Consider the following 23,869-nt stretch of genomic DNA (forward strand, 5'->3'; position numbering starts at 1 on the left):
ATGAATGTGAACAGAGAAGGAGAAAATATTTGCAAACTATGTATGTGATAGAGGATTAATATCCAGAATTTACAAGGAACTCACACAACTCAACAACAAAAATAATGCAATTAAAAAAGGGGCAGAGGACACAATGAACTTTTTTCAAGGAAGACATATGAATGAATAACAGACATATAAAAGTTCTTAATATCACTAATCAGAGAAATGCAAATTGAAATCAAAATGAAATATCATTGTACACTATTCAGAATGGCTACTATTAAAAAGACAAAAAATGACAGATGCCAATGAGGATGTGGAGAAATGAGAACTCATACACTGTTGCTGGAAATGTAAATTAGTATAACCGTATGGGAAACAATACAGTGATTTCTTGAAAAATAAAAAATACAGCTACCGTGTCATCCTGCAATCCCATTTCTGGGAATGGGGAAAATAAGTATGTATATCAAAGGGATACCTGCACTCACATGTTTATCATGACACTATTCACAGTAGCAAAGGTATGGAATCAACCTAAGTATCTATCAATAAACAATTGGATGAAATCAATCATTCAAAATTTGATCTGAATCAAATCATTCAAAAGAAAATGTGAAATATATATATACATATATATATATGTCCCATGAAATTGCTACTCAGCCATAAAAAAATGAAATCGTGTCATTTGCAGCAACATGGATGGATCAGGCAACATTTTGTTAAGCCAGGCACACAAAGACAAATATTTTCCCTCACGTGTGGGAGCTAAAAAAGGATTGGTTTAATGGAACTAGAGAATATAATAATAGATACCAGAGGCTGGGAAGAGTATGTTGGTGGTACAGGATGATAGAGAGGATTGTTAGTGGGTAGAAACACATAGTTATATAGGAAAAATAAGCCCCAATATTTGATAGCAGAATAGGATAACTATAGCTGGTAAAATGGTACTGTCAAAGCATTCAGAAGAGAGAACATGAAATGTTATCAATACACAGAAATGATAAATACTCAAGCAGATGGATACCCCAAATACCTGGGCTTGATCATTACACATTCTGTGCATGGAACAAATACATGTACCCTGTAAATATGTAAAATAGTTTGCATCAAAAGCTATGTTAACCAGTTCGGTGAAAATATTTCAGACTGTATATGGAACCAGCACACTGTACCTCACGATTGCATTATTGTACACAGTTATGATTTAATAAAAAAAAAAGAAAGAAATTTACCTTAGAAATAAAAACAATGTAACCTAAACATTTGTACCCTCATATTAATGTGAAATAAAAGAGACATAAGAGAAAAAAAAAAAACTAAAAACAAACAAACAAAAAAACTAAAATAAAAACAAAACTATTGCAATAGGAGAGATTGAACCCAACTTCCACTGGAATAAGAATGCAGAAAAGTTTTAAGCTCTGGCATGAACTAGTGGAAAACTATTAGAGGCTGTCGAGGGGTGAGTTGGTCAGTGTGATTAGGACATCTGTGTTTGCCAGTTGCGCTTACCAACGTTAGGCTCCTACCCTGCCACAGAAGACTAGGAGAGAGGGGCCTTACCTTTCTGGAGACTACATTTCACAAGGACACCTCTTAAATCTTTGAGAAAGACATTTTGGGGTGTAAAACTGGCAGGAGTATAAGAGATTTAGATCTCAAAGGGGAAGAGAATCTACAATTGCAAGTTTTTTAAAGTAAACGCTCTAAGAAAAGGGAAGTCAGGGGCTTATCGTCAGGAAGACTTCTGTCTACGTTTCAGTCAAGCTCTAGAGAACCATAAGGCCATCTTTGTCAGTGGCTTTGTGAGCTTCCCTACTTATCTGACTCTAGGCTAGAGGAACATAAGGTAAACTCATTTACCTGGAGTTTCTCTCCACTGCTTCTCTTAGCTAGGATAGTTTATTCCTGTTTAGAAGGATAGAATCCAGATAGAGTTTATATGGCCATTTAAAGCCTGGCCATAGGACTTTAAGATTCAGTCTGAATAAATACTTTCAGTGCTGCTACATAGTCATGTTGAGAATAGTCTCTCCCCTTTGACAGATGGCTTCCAGCATTCCTTTGTAGAAAAGATTTTACTTTTTCAAACATTAAAGCCAATGAAAATGTAATTTTCTGCAAAAATGATGGCAATGACAGGATATAACATCTGCTTTGTAAGACAGCTGCATACAGTAGCTCCACACTAAATTTAATCTAGCCCCTAATTCTTAGCCGTGTTCCTGAGGGAGCATGACTAAAGCCATTCCCTTCGCTTGTTCCCACAGATGAGATGCCCAATAAAGATGCCAAAAATATTTTAGTATAATTTTTGTCTCTGACATTTGAAAGCAAACCACACTTAACTGGTGAAATTTTATTTAACATCTCTACTAATTGCCTTCAGTATGTTAAAAATGTAGCTCTTTTCACAATCTTCTTTCCTTTATAAGGTATTTGTGCTAATTCAACTAGAAAAAGAAGTAAAATGTATAAGAATAAAATGAGGCAATGTGGTATTCACATCAGATTCTTTCCTTATCTTACTGAGTTTTTTCAAGTTCCTTAACCTCTATAAAGTTGTTTTCTTTCTGAGAAAGGTGAAATAATAAAAATATTTCCCTTGAATTTTTATGCAGATTGAGAATTCTGTATGTTATATTCTTTTTTTTTTTAATCTTTTTTTTTTTTTTTATTGTTGGGGATTCATTGAGGGTACAATAAGCCAGGTTACATTGGTTGCAATTGTTAGGCAAAGTCCCTCTTGCAATCATGTCTTGCCCCCATAAAGTGTGACACTTATATTCTTAAAACATGGTGAGTATGTAGAAGTACATTATTAATGCTAGGAAAGCTTCATGTACAGTGTGGTTGTAAGAAGGGGATACCTGGATCCACAAAACATTAAAAAATTAGCTAGATGTGGGTGGAATGTGCCTGTAGTCCTAGCTACTCGAATGCCTAAAGCAGGAACCAAGAGTTCAAGGTTACATTGACCTATGATTTCACCACTATACTCCAGTCTAGATGGCAGAGTGAGACCTCATTACATTTAATTAATTAATTAATTAGAGACAGACTCTCACTCAGTCACCCTGAGGTTGAAAGCTGTGGTGTCATAGCTTACAGCAACCTCAAACTTCTAAGTTCAAGTGATCCTCTTGCCTCAGTCTCCCAGATAGCTGGGACTACAGGTGCCCATCATGATGCCTGTCTATTTTTAGAGTCCCGCTCTTGCTCAGGCTGGTCTTGAACTCCCAAGCTCAAGCAATCTACTATCTCAGCCTCTCTAGAATACCCTGTTTCCCCAAAAATAAGACAGTGTCTTATTTTAAGGTGTGCTCCCAAAGATGCACTAAGCCTTATTTTCAGGGGACGTCTTATCTTTCCTGTAAGTAGTTCTTATTTTTGGAGGATGTCTTATTTTCGGGGAAACAGGGTACTAGGATTCACAGGTGTGAGCCATGATACCCATTTGAGATCCCATTTCTTTCTTTTTTTTTTTTTTGTAGAGACAGAGTCTCACTTTATGGCCCTTGGTAGAGTGCCGTGGCATCACACAGCTCACAGCAACCTCCAACTCCTGGGCTGCAGCAATTCTCTTGCCTCAGCCTCCTGAGTAGCTGGGACTACAGGCACCCGCCACAACACTCAGCTATTTTTTGGTTGCAGTTCAGCCAGGGCCGGGTTTGAACCCGCCACCCTCGGTATATGGGGCCGGCGCCTTACCGACTGAGCCACAGGCGCCACCCTCAAGATCCCATTTCTAAAACATAAAAAGAGAAGGGTATTCTGTTGTTTCATTACTGTAAATATACCGATACACATGAGGTATCTGAACCCAAATTTAGTCAATTCTTTTTCCATATTCTTTCTTATTTTCATAGGAAAAAAAATTATTTTTTGAAAATGCTAGTATTGAAACAGAGAGCTAGAGAAGTGATGCAGTGTTACATAATTGACTGATGACTTTCACTTATGAGTTGTGAGAGCAGGACCTGGACTCTCCACTATAGACCCAAAGTTTTTCAAGAGTATTCAGAAAGATAATGTCTGTTCCTTAAAGTAGTACTAATCTTTTTCCTTTTTTTTTTTTGGCCAGAGAATCTCAAAGCTTGAATAATCTGGATATGAAAAACCAGAGAAGATATTAGAACAACTTCAGAAGATTTAGTAATTCATTAATTCTTTTCATTCATGCATTTATTCAAAAATATTTTTGAGTGCCTACTATCCAACCAGCACTGTGATAGGTCCTGGAATAGACAAAAAGTAATAATAGCAAATCCTTATTAAATCCTTCTGATACTAAAACGTGGCTTAAATACTCTATTGTTCTGGTTGTCATAAGAACCTCATTTACAGCATAACTCTGTTGTCCATACATTTGCACAAGCATGCCCACAGACGCAGGCATACGTGTGCATGTGTATGCATACACGTGCATATGCTTTGGTTCTAACAACTTTCTATATTCATTACAGTTGGACTAAGTCAGTAAATCTGACATAGTCCAGGTCACCCAGATTATTCCTCAGAGCACGATTATGTTGAAGCACCAAATCCCTGGGTTCACTGCTCCAGAGCTGTTAAAACAACAAGGAAAGCTATACAATGAATGAATTTCCAAGTTTGGCCTCCATGATTGCTAAGAGCAATGACTATTATTCTAAGGAATGCAGTGGGTTAGTGTGGTAAATTGCCAAAGTAGGTGGCAAATTTCCTCCTTATACAAGATGAAGGTAGTTAGTGGGTTTGTAAAAACTCAGCAGGAATACATTTCTTCACTTATTTTGTTTTCCATGAGTTGAGAAAGGGAGAGTTTCTCTTTTCCTCCTTGTGATCAAGAGGAAGGGAGCAATTATACCAGAATCACTTGTCAAAGACAAGTGAGCTAAGCTGATCCAGAAGTCTACTCAGCAACCCCTGAGCAACAGGCTTTTTTAGTGGGTGGAAAAACCAGACAAAGGACTTTCTGTATAGATTATCACTTTAATAGGCCGTAATGAACACCTTAGGAAGAATTCACCATAGTCAGCACAAAGCAAGATGTACCAGAGACTGCCAATTGAGTGGGTGAGGAATAGGCTTGAGGAAATAAGATACTTACAGAGAAGGGAAGAGGGCTAGCAAACAGGGGAGCTGGGAAGAGGCCATAACAAGACTTCACCAGGGCTGTGTCATTAAAAAATATTCTAAGTGCCTCCTTTGGCAAAAGTCCTTTTGTTTCCTGACCCCTGCAATAAACCAGTTGGGCCTCTGGTGAGGCTGATGCCATATGAACAGTCATTTCATCTGAGGAGCAACCAGAGAACTATGGAAAAAATAAAATCATGGAATAATTATTGATAATTGAATATCGAGTTTAATTAAGATAGTGTGCAGGTCTTCTTAACTCAGAGTTCTAGGAGGAACATTTGCCCGTGGCTTACGCCTTACCAGCTTCAGCATGCAGCTGTGTACATCTGCTCATGCCTTTGTGCTGTCAAGCCTTGTGGGGAAGAAACAACATAGCTGAGTTCATGGCCCCAGCTTCATCAATAACTCCTCAGGCAGTAAGTAGCAGGATAAAATTCATATTTGGAACAATCAACCGGAAACTTAGGAAAGCAACTTTAAATTGTAAACCCTATATGGATATTTGGCACAATTCCAATGAAAGTGTACTGTGTTTTATTTTATTAAAGAGGAAAAATTCTTCACCCCAATGTGTTCTCACAAATTTCTGATCATTGTGTTTATCTATTCAAATTTTCCATGAAGTCAAATAAACAAGGCTTTTGCTAAGGTTGTTATTAACAGAGTATGAAAAAATAGGCACTACTTTAATGGCTAATTGTTTTTCAACACTATTTGAGAAATAAATGTGATTTAACAATAATATTATGCTGTAACATTTGATGTTCTATTTGAAGATAATGGACATCCTTATTTTCATAAAGGGCTCTATTGAAGGTTTAAACTACACTCTTTCTGAAGTGTATATTTACAAATTGATTCTGTTCAAGTCAAAAAAATTTATCATTTTATAAAGTAAGTGCTTTCATTTTTTTCTTATACAATGCTAATGGTGCTGCAGTAGAATGCTTTCTCTCGAAAGAACACTCCATGCATTTTGCTTCTAGTATACAGCTAAAGCTTAAGATATTTGATTAATTTTTAGCATTCATATAAGTTATCTGTAAAATTATAAGGAAAAAAAGCACTCTAATTTCCCAGTGTGATTGGCTTTTCTTTATTTTGTCCAAAAGATCATTTTAATATTATTGAAAATACAGTCCAATGAAATATCTTTATATACTCTTATTATGATTCAGTGTTTCTGATGATTTTTGTCTGTGATTATTAAAAATGTTAATAACACAGAAATAGAAAAAAATCCTGAAATTCCTAAGGATCCACAGAAAACCCTAAATAGCAAAATAAATCTTAAATAAAAAGATCAAAGTTAAAGACACCATACTACCTGATCTCAAAATAAATTAAAAGCTGCAGCAACCAAAACAATAAGGTGTGGGCATAAAAACAGATATATCAATGAATGGATCAGAAGGGAGAGAAATAAATTCACATATTTATCATCAATTGATCTTCAAGAAAGGTGCCAAGAACACACAAATTGAGGAGAGAACAGTCTTCAAAAAATGGTGTTGGGACAACTGTATATCCACATATAGAAGAATGAAATTAGACCTTTATCCTGTGCCACATATAACATCAGCTCAAAATGGATCACAGACTGAAATTAAGAACTGAAATTCTAGACCTACTAGAAGAAAGCATAGGAAACAAACAAACAAAAAAAAGCCTTCTTTTTTTTTTTTTTTTTTTTTTTTGTAGAGACAGAGTCTCACTTTATAGCCCTCGGTAGAGTGCCATGGCCTCACCCAGCTCACAGCAACCTCCAACTCCTGGGCTTAAGCGATTCTCTTGCCTCAGCCTCCCGAGCAGCTGGGACTACAGGCGCCAGCCACAACGCCCGGCTATTTTTTGGTTGCAGTTTGGCCGGGGCTGGGTTTGAACCCGCCACCCTCGGTATATGGGGCCGGCGCCTTACTGACTGAGCCACAGGCGCCGCCCAAAAAAGCCTTCTTGATATAGATTGGGTCAAAGACTTTTTTGGCTATGATCCCCAAATCACAGGTAACAAAAGCAAAAATAAACATGATTGCATGAAACTACAAAGCTTCTGCACAACAAAGAAAACAATCAACTGAAGAAAGAAACAATCTACAGAAAGGGAGAAAATATTTGCAAACCATACATCCGATAAAAGGTTAATGTCCAAAATATATCAGAAACTTTTATCATTTGGGTGTTTGTCTCCTCTAAACATCATGTTGAAATTTGATCCCCCATGTTGGAGGTGGGCCTAATGGGAGGTCTTTGGGTCATGGGACTGGCTCCTTCATGAATAGATTAATGTCCTACCTGGTGGGGGATTGCTGAGTAAATCTTCACTGAATTAGTTTCTATGAGACCTGGCTATTAAAAAGAGCCTCGCACTTCCCCCTTTTCAGTCTCTCTCTCTCTCTTTCTCACCAGGCATTCTCTGCTCAAATGGTGGCCATTTGCCTTCCACCATAAGTGCAGGCAGCCCTCATCAAAATCAAATGCCCAATCTTGAACTTTTTGGCCATGAAAACAGTGAGCCAAATAAATGTTTTTATTTCTTTTTAAATTACCCAGCCTCAAGTATTCCTTTATAATGACAAAAAAAAAAAATGGACTAAAGACAAAATTCAAACAATTCAACAGCAAGAGAACACATAACTCAGTTGAAAAATGGGCAATGAACCTGAACAGACATTTCTCAAAAGACATACAAATGGCCAACACCTGTTAAAACAGCTATTATAAAAAAGATAAAGATAACAAGTGCCACAGAGGATGTGTAGAAAAGGGAATACTTGAACACTATTGGTGGTATGTAAATTAGTATAAAGGGCTGATAACCAGAACCTCCAAAGAACTCAAACAAATCAACAAGAAAAATATCAAATGACCCCATTAAAAAAGTGGTCAAAACAAGAACAGAGCTTTTCAAATGAAGATAGTCTAATGACCAACAATCACATGAAAAAAATGTTCAACATCTTTAATAATCGGGGAAATGCAAATAAAAACCACAATCAGCTCTCACCTAAATCTAGTGAAAATGGCTTATATCAGAAAGTCACAAAGCAACAGATGCTACATGGATGCTGACAGAAAGGAACATTTATATGCTGTTGGGGGAACTGGCACAACCTCTATGGGAAGTCGGATGGGGTAACTCAAAGAACTAAAAAGACATTTTATCAAAAAGACACTTACACTTGAATGTTTATAGCAGCACAGTTCACAATAGTAAGGATGTGGAAACAACCCAAGTACCCATCAATACATGAGTGGGATTAATAAAATGCGGTATATGTAGACCATGGAGTGCTATTCAGCCGTACAAAAGCAAATTATGTAACCAAAACATGTATACCTCTGTAATAATGTAAAATTTAAAAAAAATTAAAAATTAAAGAGTAGATAACAACAGAACTGTGCCAAATTTTGCATTAAATTTAAACACTCTTCCAAAGAAACTATTCAGATGATTCAGAAGGTTTTTGTTGATGATTAAAATACTTCAAATATGGTTGAGAATCTGTTGACCGTGATCCCTGCTCTGGAAGGCCTGCAACAAACGCAGAATCTCAGAATGGTGAATGTCAACCACGATCAGTGGCTGATAGCGCAGTAAGAAGCCCCTGATCTGGAGATGCCAAAACTGCTCTGTTAAAGATTTTAGAGCATGAATGTGTCCTGACAAAAGTGTTCTGTGGCTTCTGCAACAAGAACAAAAGGGCTATCAGGCTGCATTTGTTAATGACTTGCTTCAAACTGCTTCCAGTAACTCAGATGTTCTCAAGAAGGTCAGAATGGAGATGAGCGTGGATCTGCAGCTATGATGCAGAAACGAAGGCCCAGTCATCCCAGTGGAAGTTGCCCTGTTCTCCTTATCCAAAGAAGGCACCTCAGAGTCACCACAAGATCAAGACTGTGGTAACGGTGTTTTTTGATGAGAAAGGTGTTGTCCATCACAGGTATGCTCCACTAGGCCAAACAATTAATACTACATCCATGTTCTTTGCCAGCTGAGAGAGGGAAGGAGGTAACAACAGCCTCAATTATGGGCAACTGGTGATTAGCAGCTTCACCATCACAACATGCTTGCCGCATCACATCTCCTGCAGAGTTTTTTAATGAAACATCAAATCACCCCGGTGACTCAGCCCCTTTCCATTCCTGATTTGGTGCCCTGCAACTTCTAGTTTCTCCCAAAACTAAAATCACTTTTGAAAGAGATTTGGGACTGTCAAGGAGATTCAGGAAAATACAACAGTTAGCTGATGGCAATTCCAAGAAGGATTTTTGCAGAGCATTTTGAACAGTGGAAGAGGTTTCATTTTCTCATATTCTCTCTCTCTCTCTTTGCCTCTCCCTCTCTCTATATATATAGTAGGTACCGAGGAGCCTACTTTGAAAGTACTGAGCTGTTATCGTCCTATGTAAATATTTCATGTATTTTCTTCAATTAATGTCTCTATTTTTCATAGTGCATGGATAGATACTTTCCAGACAGACCTTGCATATTTGGTACTGATATATTGTTGGCTTTGGATTCACACAAATCCTGTTTTCATTACAACTTTAGAGAGCAAAGCTTGACTATAGTACATGGTCACCAGAATGCGGCTTATTCATGACTGTTTCAGAGAAAGCTTTCTATAACTTCATGAAATTCAATTTCTTCATCTGAAAAATGGAGATAATTAATAATGCTGACCACACAGGATTACTGTTATGGTAGATTATTTAGGCACAGCACTAAACAGTTTTAAAAAGAAATTAGTTGAGAACAGACCAGTCTAATGGAATCTACTAATTTCAGTTTAATACCGCTCATTTTCATTTTCTTTCTCTGTCTCTCTTGCATGCTCTCTTTCTTTCTCTCTGTATATAGTTTAACATAGTAAATTGCACATGAACTTTGTGTCCATCCTGTGTGGTATGTGTATGTATGTGTGTGTATATATATACACTAAGTTTAAACACCATTATCTGGGAATAGAAATTGAAGGAAAAAAATGATGTTTTGGCTTAAATTGTCCAAATAATAACACTAATCTTCTATTTAAATTTTTAAATATGCATGGAATTTAGCCAATAAGGAATTTTAAAGTATTAAATTACATGTTGTAGTTCATTTATGTCCAATGATATGCAGAAAATTCACTCATCTCAGTAGGTTATAAGCTGGTAGACTATCACTCACTGTATATGGTAAATATTATATATTTTGGGCAATAATTTATATGTTCTTCCTTATTATAGGCATCATTAAAATATTTCAATGAATTATTAATAAGCTTCTGCATGAGATTTAATTCTAAAAGAAAAAATGTAATTAAACAATTGATAACAATATTACTATATTTTTTCACTGTGATTGCACTCTCAGAATTTCATTGAGACTCCCAACGTTGAAAAGTAGGCAGGCAACGTTATCTCTATTATTAGATGAAGAACTTGAGGTTTGGAAAATAAACAACTGGTCTGTTTACCTGAGAACCACGCCTCAGAGGTGACCAGTTGCCTCACGTCCAGTGCCTAATCCTGTTCTTTCCCCTGCTGTCTGCTTTCTCACCCTTGGAAAACAACTGTCAAGAGAGTGAAATTCTACAAGAAAGAAAACAAAATTACAGGCAGTGTTTTGGATAAAAGTGTTTTCAGTAAAACTGTGAGCCACGTTGTCATCAATGTGTGCTGAACAAATAAAGATCTTTTGATCCTATTCGCATGCTCTAATAGGAATAGAATTTTTTCCCATTCCTTTCTCATGTGATTATTTGCACAATATTTGTAGGTCAGGAACTTTTGACATAAAATCCTAACTATGAAAAATTACATTATCACACACTACCCAATTAAATGATATGTTCTACACTTTAGGATTCTACTTAATTTGGTAATTTTTGGCTTCAATAATGGCTTCAAACTTTTGTAAGTCAAAATGTATACTATAGGAGGAGGAGCATGATGGCAGACAGGATGGACATGTAGCCTACCTCTCTCAAGTCATCAGGTGAGAGGAAGTGGGGTCTGGACCTTTTCCCCATGTGGATTATTGGTGTGGACAGACAGCTGGAGATGCGTAGTGAATTGGCAGATTGCTGTATATGAAGTGTAATTTAAAACCACTGACTCTGTTGTAGAGATTTCCCCTGCTTAGCCGTGCTGGCGGGCAGGCCCCTCCCTCACAGAGGACAGCAGTTTGCAATTCCTGGCAAAATCCAACTGATGAAAATTTATTCCTGAGGAGAGTTTGGCACCCTAAAGGGAGCCACACAGAATCACAAGGAAGGAAGCAACCTGATGAAAAATTGAAAGGAAGAGATCCCACCCAGGAAACAGACATTTTGAATTGTCTAAAATGGCAGGCACCTTCCCCCAGAAAAACAGGAGTGATTAAATAGACCGACCATTCCTGGTAGGAAATATTGATGCGGGCTGGGAGTTCAGGCTGCACAACGAAGTGGCGGGTGGCTGAACTCAAAATTCCAAACTCAAAAGTGACACCCTGAGGCACAAAACTGAGAATAAGGTTTCCGCACTGCAGCTGCAGTGGCAGCAACCCTGCGGCAGCCAACACCCTCCCTGACAGCCGATTTCAGTAGCCAGTTTGCAGGAGAACGTGGGAGCAGAGTGGAAAGATTTATGAAGCATGGACTCCTGCACTGAGTTGGGAGGTTGGATAGGAGTGCTGTCTGGAACAGAGCAGCTGAGGTTGCACAACAATTAGGTAAAAAAAACTTTTACAAGCACTCCAAAATGGCGATCGGCCAGGTAGGGTGGTTACCGTGGTAACAGTATAAACTGTGAAGTAGGTATAAACCTAGGAACCACTCACAGTGCCGCCTGGTATCCAGAAAGTATATTGCATTATAAATATATTCCTACAAAAGGTGATCCCTATGTCATATATATAGATGTATATTTCTACATATATTCAAGAATAATATTTTTGTGGTTGGTGCCTTTTTTTCCTCATCATTTTCCTGGAGGAACTATTGTTAATTTTTATTTTTTTATATATTTTTTTATTTTTATTTTTCTTACTTTTCATTTTTCCTTTTTAACTTTTTTATGAATACCACCTTTTCTTTTCTCCCTTCACTCTTCCTCTTCTTCCCTACTATGGTTTCTGAGAGTAATAAGATCAGATTTCTAGAGGGGTTTTGTTTGTTTGTTCATTTTGTTTGTATGTTTTTTTACCCATTTTTCTCAATTATTTTATGATTATCATTTTTATTGTAGTTGGTTTTTGTTGTTGTTGTTGTTGTCTGTATGTCTATGTGTTTCTGATTGTTTGTGCATCTGTGGGCTTGTGTGTCTGGTAGCCTTTCAATCTGTTTATTTGCTCATTTGGTCTCAATGAGTTTGGTGTTTTGACCTATAATTCTGAGCTCCCAGCATGCCCCTCCACTCTCAATCTGAGGTCTGGAGGCCTGTCCCCCAGGAATCCAGATTCTTGGGTGATTTCTCGAGGGGTGTGGACAGGGCCTGGACTGTAGCTAGTCAGTGCTGATTCTGCAACATGGGAGTGAGGAGACAACAGTCGGCTGGGAGGGAACCACACCAGAGCATCAGTGCCCTGAGGTGCAGAGCAATAGCCATTTTTGGCAACAATATGGCCCACCCCCGGATATTTTGAAGCCACAACCCCTGTCTCCCTGGGCAACCAGAGGAGGCCAGGCATCTTCTCAGATGGCAAACACCGCAGAACAGATCTGGGAACGAAACACAGGCCTTGTGAGTAAAGGGTTTGCCTGTGGCAGTACCGGCCTGGGTGGAGCATGGGGACTAGAAAATGCACACGCAGAGCTGGGAAATTCCCAGGGTGGGGCTGACCCAGAGGACTGCTTTACTGAGCCTAAGACACACCAGGCCTCAGGGGATCATCAGGAAGGCAGGAGGCTAGAGCTGACAGTGCTATGCATACAAACCTGCAGGGGTAAAGACAGGGCCTGAGGCACAGGTTTTGGGAACTCAACACAGTTTCTTTTCTGCAGAGGAATTTAGCAGGGACAGAAACAAATTCCCACAAAGTTGTTCTGTTCTGTCAGTAACATCAATCAGGGGTGGAGCTGGAACTGAGTGAGCACCCCCCAGCCTCCAAAAGCACCCGAGGTTGTCAGGCCTCACCACACCTGCTGGACAGAGGCAGAGAGGAGTGGCCTGGCTCAGTAGATACAGATTTCCTTGAGATTCAGGCAGGTGCAAACGGGAGAAAACTGAGTCACAGCTCCACGGGGCTATCAGTGATTGGGTGTGACAGAGGTGCAAGGTGAGGAAGGAGGCATCAACCTTCCCAGACTACTCTATTTGCTGGGTGGGTCCTCCTGACTTCACGGAGCACCAGAGCAAGTCATATTTGATTTCTCACCAGACCCCTGCGATCTAGTTTCCAGAGACCTTTGAAACTCACATCTGAGACAGATGCTGACTGAGACAATTGATTTGGAACTTTTGAACTGAGACAATCGCCTGAAGACTATTCAAGTGGTGCCCTGGATGTGTGGTTATAAGAAAGTTTGATTTTCCTTTTCCAACTGTTGCCTGCGGGGGATGGGGTGATGTAATTGCTGGTATTTCTCCACAGCTGAGAATTCAACACAGAGTGACTGTTTCACTAGGGTCGAACAGAGATCAGCTGAAAAAAAGACAGAACCACTTAGCCCCACCACACCCAGTAGGTCCCCAGTTTCTTAGGCCGTAGCACCATATGGGTCCTCAACAAAGCTCCAGGGGAAAAGTTAAATGGTGTAAAACAATCATGGGGCAGAATCAGCAGAAAAACTCTGGTAACATGAATAACTAGAATAGATCAACCCCCCACCCCCCAAGGAAATATATGTCAGATGTAACTGAAGATCCCATTCATGTACAGCTGGCCGAGATGTCAGAAATTGAATTCAGAATTTGAATTACAAACAATATTAATAGAATGGAGGAAAATTTGGAAGTAGAAATTCAAAGAGCAAGTCAAAAGTCAGAATTAGAAATTCGAGGAGAAATTCAAAAGTTGTCTCAATTTAATGAATTTAAACACAAAACCAACAAAGATTTTGATGCACTGAAGCAAAAATTTGCAGCCCTCAAAGATCTGAATAATACAGTAGAATCCCTCAGTACCACAGTGGAACAGGCAGGAGAAAGGATTTCTGACATTGAAGACAAAGCTTCTGAATGCTCCCAAACTCTCAAAGAGGAAGAGAAATGGAGAGCAAAAACAGATCATTCTCTCAGAGAGCTCTGGGATAATTCGAAGAAGGCTAATATTTGCCTCATTGGAATCCCTGAAAGTGATTAAGTGGCCTTGCAAGGCACAGAGGCTCTTCTCCATGAAATTATGAGAGAGAATTTTCCAGACATGCCAACATATTCTGAAATTCAGATAGCAGACAGTTTCAGAACCCCAACCTCAATCCGAATAAGACATCCCCCAGGCATATCATAACTAACTTCACTAGTGTTAATATGAAAGAGAAAATTCTGAAAGCAGCCAGATGTAAAAAATTCATTACCTACAAAGGGAAGAATATTAGAATGACTGCAGATCTCTCTGCTGAAACTTTTCAAGCCAGAAGAGGATGAACATCGACTTTTAACCTCCTAAAACAAAATAACTTTCAACCCCGGATCCTGTATCCAGCTAAACTGAGTTTCATTTATGATGGAGAAATTAAATACTTAAAAGACATTTATATGTTGAAGAAATTTGCCATAACCAAACCAGCTCTTTAGGGTATTCTCAGACCTATCCTCCATAATGACCAGCCCAATCCTCTACCACAAAAATAAACTTACTCAGAAATTTTTGATCAAACTTCAACTTCCACAGTGGCAAAAGGATTAAAAGTGTCTACTGGACTTTTGAAAAACTCGATACCCAAAATTTTACCAGACTTATCAATATTCTCCATTAATGTGAACAGCTTAAACTGTCCTCTAAAGAGGCACAGGTTAGTTGACTGGATAAATGAAACTTAAGCCAGATATTTGCTGCATCCAAGAGTCACATCTTACCTTAAAAGATAAATATAGACCCAGGGGGAAAGGATAGTTGTCCATATTTCAGGCAAATGGTATCAAGAAAAAAGCAGGCATTGCAATTTTATTTGCAGACACAATAGGCTTTAAACCAACAAAAGTAAGGAAGGATAAGAATGGTCACTTCATGTTTGTTAAGGATAATACTCAATATGATGAGATTTCAATTATGAATATTTATGCACCGAACCAGAATGTGCCTCAATTTATAAGAGAAACTCTAATGACATGAGCAACTTGATTTCCAACAGCTCCATAATAGTCAGAGATTTCAACACTCCTTTGGAAGTGTTGGATAGATCCTCAAATAAGAAGCTGAGCAAAGAAATTTTAGATTTAATCCTAACCATCCAACATTTGGATTTAGCAGACATCTACAGAACATCTCATCTCAACAAAACTGAATACACATACTTCTCATCAGCCCACGGAACATACTACAAAATTGATCACATCTTAGGTCACAAGTCTAACCTCAGTAAATTTAAAGGAATAGAAATTGTTCCTTGCATCTTCTCGGACCACCAGGGAATAAAAGTTGAACTCAGTAACAACAGGAACCTGCATTCTCATACAAAAACATGGAGGTTAAATAACCTTATGCTGAATGATAGCTGGGTCAGAGATGAGATCAAGAAGGAAATTGCCAAATTTTTGGAACAAAACGACAATGAAGACACGAATTATCAGAACCTCTGTGATACCGCAAAGGCAGTCCTAAGAGGGAAATTTATAGCAACGCAAGCTTTCCTCAAGAGAACGGAAAGAGAGGAAGTTAACGACTTAATGGAACGTCTCAAGGAACTGGAAAAGGAAGACCATTCCAACCCCAAACCCAGTAGAGTAAAAGAAATAACCAAAATTAGAGCAGAATTAAATGTAATTGAAAACAAAAGAGTAATACAACAGATCAATAAATGAAAAAGTTGGTTTTTTGAAAAGGTCAGTAAAATAGATAGAGTAGCCCACATAATAAAATCCCAAAACCAGAGATGTTGGCGTGGATGTGGAGAAAAGGGCACACTTCTACACTGCTGGTGGGAATGCACACTAATACGTTCCTTCTGGAAAGATGTTTGCAGAATACTTAGAGACCTAAAAATAGACCTGCCATTCGATCCTATAATTCCTTTACTAGGTTTATACCCAGAAGACCAAATATCACAATATAACAAAGACATCTGTACCAGAATGTTTATTGCAGCCTAATTCATAATTGCTAAGTCATGGAAGAAACCCAAGTGCCATCGACCCACAAATGGACTAGCAAATTGTGGTACATGTATACCATGGAATATTATGCAGCCTTAAAGAAAGATGAAGACTTTACCTCTTTCATGTTTACATAGATGGAGCTGGAACATATTCTTCTTAGCAAAGTATCTCAGGAATGGAAGAAAAAGTATCCAATGTACTCGGCCCTACTATGAAGCTAAATTATAGCTTTCACATGAAGTCTATAACCCAACTATAGCACAAGACTGTGGGAAAAGGGCCAAGGAAGGGGAAGAGAGTGGGGAGGTCATGGTGGAGGGAGGATAATGGGTGGGGCCACACCTACGGTGCATCTTAGAATGGGTACAGGCAAAACTTACTAAATGCAGAATACAAATGCCTACATACAGTAACTAAGAAAATGCCATAAAGGCTATGTTGAACAGTTTGATGAGAATATTTCCGATTGTATGAAACCAGCACATTGTACCCCTTGATTGCACTAATGTACACAGCTATGATTTAACAACAACAAAAAAATAAATAAATGAAAAACCTTTGACTAACCTAACGAGGAAAAAAAAGAGTAAAATCTCTAATTTCATCAATCAGAAACAACAAAGACGAAATAACAACAGACTCTTCAGAAATTAAAAAATCTTTAATGAATATTACAAGAAACTTTATTCTCAGAAATATGAAAATCTGAAGGAAATTGATCAATACTTGGTAACACGTCACCTTCCAAGACTTAGCCAGATCAAGTGGAAATGTTGAACAGGCCAATATCAAGTTCTGAAATAGCATCAACCATAAGAAATCTCCCTAAAAAGAAAAGCCCGGGACCAGATGGCTTCATGTCAGAATTCTATCAAACCTTTAAATAGGAACTAGTACCTATATTATTCAACTTGTTCCAAAATGTAGAAAAAGAAGGAAGACTATCCAACACCTTCTATGAAGCAAAAACCACCCTGATCCCCAAACCAGGAAAAGACCCAACAAGAAAAGAAAATTAGAGACCAATATTCACTAATGAATACAGATGCAAAAATATTCAACAAGATCCTAACAAACAAAATTCAGCAACACACTAAACAAATTATACATCATGACCAAGTCAGTTTTATCCCAGGGTCTCAAGGCTGGTTCAATATACGTAAATCCATAAGTATAATTCAGCACATAAACAAATGAAAAAACAAAGACCATATGATTCTCTCAATTAATGCAGAAAAAGCCTTTGATAATATCCAGCATCCCTTCATGATCAGAACACTTAAGAAAATTGGTATAGAAGGGACATTTCTTAAACTAATAAGGCCATCTACAGCAAATCCACAGCCAATATCATATTGAATGGAGTTAAATTGAAATCATTTCCACTCAGATCAGGAACCAGACAAGGCTGTCCATTGTCTCCATTGCTCTTGAACATTGTAATGGAAGTTTTAGCCATTGCAATTAGGGAAGAAAATGCAATCAAGGGTATTCATATAGGGTCAGAAGAGATCAAACTTTCATTCTTTGCAGATGATATGATTGTATATCTGGAAAACACCAGGGATTCAACTATAAAACTCTTAGAAGTGATCAAGGAATACAGCAGTGTCTCAAGTTAAAAAACCAACATTCATAAATTGGTAGCCTTTATATATACCAACAATACTCAAGCTGAAAAAATAGTTAAGGACTCTATTCTGTTCACAGTAGTGCCAAAGAAGGTGAAATATTTGGGAGTTTATCTAACAAAGGACGTGAAAGATCTCTATAAAGAGAACTATGAAACTCTAAGAAAAAAATAGCTGAAAACATTAACAAATGGAAAAACATACCATGCTCATGGCTGGGAAGAATCAACATTGTTAAAATGTCCATACTACCCAAAGCAATATACAATTTTAATGTAATCCCTATTAAAGCTCCACTGTCATAATTTAAAGATCTTGAAAAAATAATACTTCGTTTTATATGGAATCAGAAAAAACCTTGAATAGCTAAGACATTACTCAGAAATAAAAACAAAGCAGGAGGAATCACACTACCAGACCTCAGACTATACTATAAGTCGACAGTAATCAAAAATGCATGGTACTGGCACAAAAACAGAGAGGTAGATGTCTGGAACAGAATAGAGAACCAAGAGATGAATCCAGCTACTTATCATTATTTGATCTTTGACAAGCCAATTAAGAAGATTCCCTATTTAACAAATGGCGCTGGGTGAACTGGCTGGCAACCTGTAGAAGACTGAAAGTGGACCCACACCTTTCACCATTAACTAAGATAGACTCTCACTGGATCAAAGATTGAAACTTAAGACATGAAACTATAAAAATACTAGAAGAGAGTGCAGGGAAAACCCTTGAAGAAATCGGGCTGGGCGAGTATTTTATGAGGAGGACCCCCCGGGCAATTGAAGCAGCTTCAAAAATACACTACTGGGACCTGATCAAACTAAAAAGCTTCTGCACAGCCAAGAACATAGTAAGTAAAGCAAGCAGACAGCCCTCAGAATGGGAGAAGATATTTGCAGGTTATGTCTCGGACAAAGTTTAATAACCAGAATTCACAGAGAACTCAAACGTATAAGCACAAAAAGAACAAGTGATTCCATAGTAGGCTGGGCAAGGAACTTGAAGAGAAAATTCTATGAAGAAGACAGGCACACAGCCTACAGACATATGAAAAAATGCTCATCATCTTTAATCATCAGAGAAATGCAAATCAAAACTACCTTGAGATACCATCTAACTCCAGTAAGACTAGCCCATATCACAAAATCCCAAGACCAGAGATGTTGGCGTGGATGTGGAGAAAAGGGAACACTTCTACACTGTTGGTGGGAATGCAAATTAATACATTCCTTTTGGAAAGATGTTTGGAGAAAACTTAGAGATCTAAAAATAGATCTGCCATTCAATCCTATAACTCCTCTACTAGGTATATACCCAGAAGACCAAAAATCACATTATAACAAAGATATTTGCACCAGAATGTTTATTGCAGCCCAATTCACAATTGCTAAGTCATGGGAAAAGCCCAAGTGCCTATTGATCCACGAATGGATTAATAAAGTGTGGTATATGTACACCATGGAATATTATGCAGCCTTAAAGAAAGATGGAGACTTTACCTCTTTCATGTATACATGGATGGAGCTGGAACATATTCTTCTTAGTAAAGTATCTGAAGAATGGAAGAAAAAGTATCCAATGTACTCAGCCCTACTATGAAACTAATTTACGGCTTTCACATGAAAGCTATAACCCAGTTATAACCTAAGAATATGGGGAAGGGGAGAGGGAGTGGAGGGAGGGGGAAGGATGGGCAGAGGGAGGGTGATTGGTGGGATTACACCTGCGGTGCATCTTACATGGGTACATGTGAAACTTAGTAAATGTAGAATATAAGTGTCTTAATACAATAACTAAGAAAATGCCAGGAAGGCTATGTTAACCAGTCTGATGAAAATGTGAATAAATGAAAATATTTATAAAACCAGTGTATGGTGCCCAATGATCGCATTAATGTACACAGCTATGATTTAATATTAATAAAAAATGTATACTATAGATAAGCAAAAGTAGGATTATCACTAAGCAATTTATGCCAATCAGTGACAATTTTTCTTATTACTATCCTTTCATTTTCACTTTCTAATTATTCTTCTGTTGAGATATTTTAGTTTTGATCTTTAGTCATATAAAAATAGAATTTGTCAGAAAATAAAATAACTTACATTTCAAAATAAATGTGAACACTGAAATTTTTTCGCCTGTCACAATAGACCAAACTATGCTTTTATTTGAACCAAGTATAATTACTTCTTAGGCAGAAGGCAAGATTGAGGGGGTTGATGTTCTACTCATTCAGCACTGAGAAAGATTTTATATGATGATCAGCCTCAAAATTGAGACTATGATGCTGTCAGCTGTCTTAAAATTGGCTGCAGCATCTTCCAAGCTGGAGCTGGCCTACAGGAACATGGACATCAAAAACCAGAGGGCATGACATGGTGAGAGGCAGGAAAAGGGGAAGCAGAAGTGACCATGAAGACAAACTTTTTTGGCACCGGAGATGTCTGCACAGTTACTTCCTCTCATAAAGCCCTAAGGCAGATGAATGTGTCAAGCATGGTGAGTCTCAGAGCCCTTAAAAGCTGCAGCCCAGAGTTCTAGAAGTTCTACAGTGAGACCATCATGGAGAAGGAGCTGGGGCTCATGAACACATTTGTGGAATCTTGTTCATGAGCCCCATGAGGCTCAAAAAGGGGATGAAATGGGCACTTTTGCATAGTGTAAGTGATCCTAATGAAAGCTTTACACTTTATAAGAACAAAGTTTACTGTGAGATTTATAACTTACAAGGTTCAGCAAAGAAATAAGACATGAAATACATATCCTTGATGGTAACAGCTACTGAAGAAAACTGTGACTATTTTGGTGTTTTTCTATTCTTAGACTATAGTTACATAGTTTTTTTGCATAAAGTTTTCTTAGTTTATTATTGTAGAAATGTGAAATACTCATATTACTATAATTTTAATAAATTTTATACTTTGCTAGACTTTATTTACTGTTATAAATCATAACTTATAAATTAATGAGCTTTGATTTCTGACCAATATTTTTTATAAGATCTCTTCAAGGATAATTGAGTCATTTCCTTATTATTTAGATTTTTTCTGATGGCACAAAAATAAAAAATGATGTATGTAGGGTGAATTCATTGAGGTAAACGACACAAAGTTTCCTGTTACTCATGGCCTTGACATTGTTGTAAGATGTATACTATCACCATCAGTGAATAAAAGTGTGCATGTAGATAAACCATTTTCTATTTTGACTTCTTGCTGATTTGCACAAAAAACTAAAGCTCACTGGGGCATTTTCCTTCCTTTATTATTTCTTGTTAAATTTTTTTGTTCATAAATAGTCTACCCTGTGTTTTTTCCATCATTTACTCAATTTCTGCTAATATTCTGAGACTTTTTCTGGGGAAATCCGAATTTTTCTAATTTGACATACCTTGACTTGCAATCTCTTTTCCAACTTCCAATGCCATTCTGCCCCCAAAGCCTATAAATTCCATTTAGTTAAGTTCTTCTTAATCCACACAAAGTGGGATTTATTCTATATGTTGTAATTTATATAGTCAAATTATCATATTTGTTTCCACCAAGACTTCCCCTCCCCCAAAATGGACAGCACGGTTTTGCTCTTCAGATCATGTTTATGCTGTTTCATTCTTAACCCTTTCATAGAAAGCATCCATCTACAAGCACTAGCAGAAATAATTCTCCTACTTACACTTCTTTCTAACATTTTAATCTCTCTCCCCAAGGCCATCTTTGAGAAGTTTACTTTGGCTCCACTCATACATGTTGTTTGGAAAAAAGAAGAAAAGAAAGAGTTCTTTGCTTCTGAAGAGTCTCTGCAAGTCATGTGTTCTTTTAAGAACAATTTTTATGGTGCCTTTGAAATAAACATTCTGGTGAAGTAGGAGGAACTGCAACAAATAGCAAACAGATCAAATTTTGCAAATAAAAACAAAGGTCAAAGTCTAATTGCAACAAAATTCAAATTCTACCAGGTACTATTGACATTTCTTTGGCCTGTTCTGAAAGGCAGTGGGTGTCTGTAGCACAGATTGTTAGTTTTAATTTGCTCAAATGTGTTTTTATTAGCAATTGGTGCAGAGGTGGCAAGGGAAACAGTCTCTGGAAGGAGAACAAATGGAGAAATGTGTTTTGAGTCCCTTTTGGTGGCAGCCAGTTTGATATACCCAAGGAAATGATTCTTGACAATAATTATAAGAAAAACATCAACACTTTATTTCTGAATGTTTGACAAAATGGAAACTCTTCTATTTGCCAAGGAATGGAACCAGTGGAACCTTCTCTCAATATGTGATGGAGTCTTAAGAAAAGGCTATAAAAAGAGAGAATATGTGAGTTTTGCCCTAAATAGGCCATAAAGTCAATCTAACGAATACATACTCTAGGTTTATGAAAACCTACCTTTTGTTTTAATAAATTTTGTGGGGGGTTGTTTATTTTTATCTTTTATTAAACCATTGAGTTTTCTTTGTCTTCTTCTCTTTATTCTAGTTGTTTGGAAATTATACATTTAAAAACGTTTTCTAATGGTAACTAGAGACAAGCAATTTTAAATATATTAATTTTGCTAGAAGCTCCTTTAGCGTTTTGAAATTTCCTAACAGTTCAATAAAATAAATGTACCACATAAAACTAAAATTTCTGTTGTCAATCTTTACTTGGAGTCTATTCTTTCTCCAAGTCAATGTTAATGAGCACAGTGGCAGGGAGAAAATTGAACATAACAATTGGCAGAGCTACTTATTTCTCTAGCTTTTCAGATTATCTTAAACACAAAGGACAGAAATAAAGGCCCAAAAGAGGGACCACCCACCTAATAAAACACATTTTTTAAAACTTCAATAACCTTGTCTTCTGTTATTTGTTTTTATTTAGCTTGACTCCATTTTCTTTCTTTTTCCTTTTATTTATTTATTTATTTTTGTTTGTTTTTTATTAAATCATAGCTGTGTACATTGATATATTCGTGGGGCATCATTCACTAGCTTCACAGACCATTTACCAAGTTTCACATATATCTTTTTCCTTTCCTATCTACAGATTATAACAACTAAACAAGATATGCTAAGTAAATGTGACTAAAAATAATGTTCTCTATAATCAGAAATCATATGACATCATTCTGCAAAGTTCCTTCATTTGCTTTATCTAATTAACATCTGACTGAGAAGTTCCACTTCGATCTGAGAAGTTGGATAAATACTTCAGATCAATATAAAACTTCATTCCAATTTTTATTGCATCAGAAATTAGCAATCAATAGATACTCATTTATTCACAGTGTCCGTAATTATTTAGTTTACTTGATGCAAAAAATACTGTCTGAGTAACTATAAATCCAGATTCTGCTGTCACCAAATTTCTTGACAGGCCTTTAAGCTTTAAGTGCTTGTCACCAAGGTGATCTTGCAGGTCTGCTTTTTCTCTCGTCAATGTGCTATAAAATCCAGCCATGGCCCTCCTTTGTTTTTAATACCATATTGGGTGATAGCTCTGTGTGGTAAAGAGCCCACTGAAAAAAACATAAATAGAACATTTCATGATGTCATTATTAATTCCACATGATGAATATTTACTGCAATTCCAATTTTGCTGTCTCAGAGGGTATTCAAATTCATTTGATGTAACATGGGGAGACTACCAAACAACATCATTAAGCTTGGAAAAATCTGGGCAGCGCCTGTGGCTCAATTGGTAGGGCGCCGGCCCCATATGCCAAGGGTGACGGGTTCAGGCCCGGCCCCTGCCAAACTGCAACCAAAAAATAGCCGGGCGTTGTGGAGGGCGCCTGTGGTCCCAGCTGCTCGGGAGGCTGAGGCAGGAGAATCGCTTGAGTCCAGGAGTGGGAGGTTGCTGTGAGCTGTGTGAGGCCACGGCACTCTACCGAGGGCCATGAAGTGGGACCCTGTC

This window comes from Nycticebus coucang, chromosome 17 (assembly GCF_027406575.1).
Source record: "Nycticebus coucang isolate mNycCou1 chromosome 17, mNycCou1.pri, whole genome shotgun sequence".
Classification (NCBI taxonomy): Eukaryota; Metazoa; Chordata; class Mammalia; order Primates; family Lorisidae; genus Nycticebus; species Nycticebus coucang.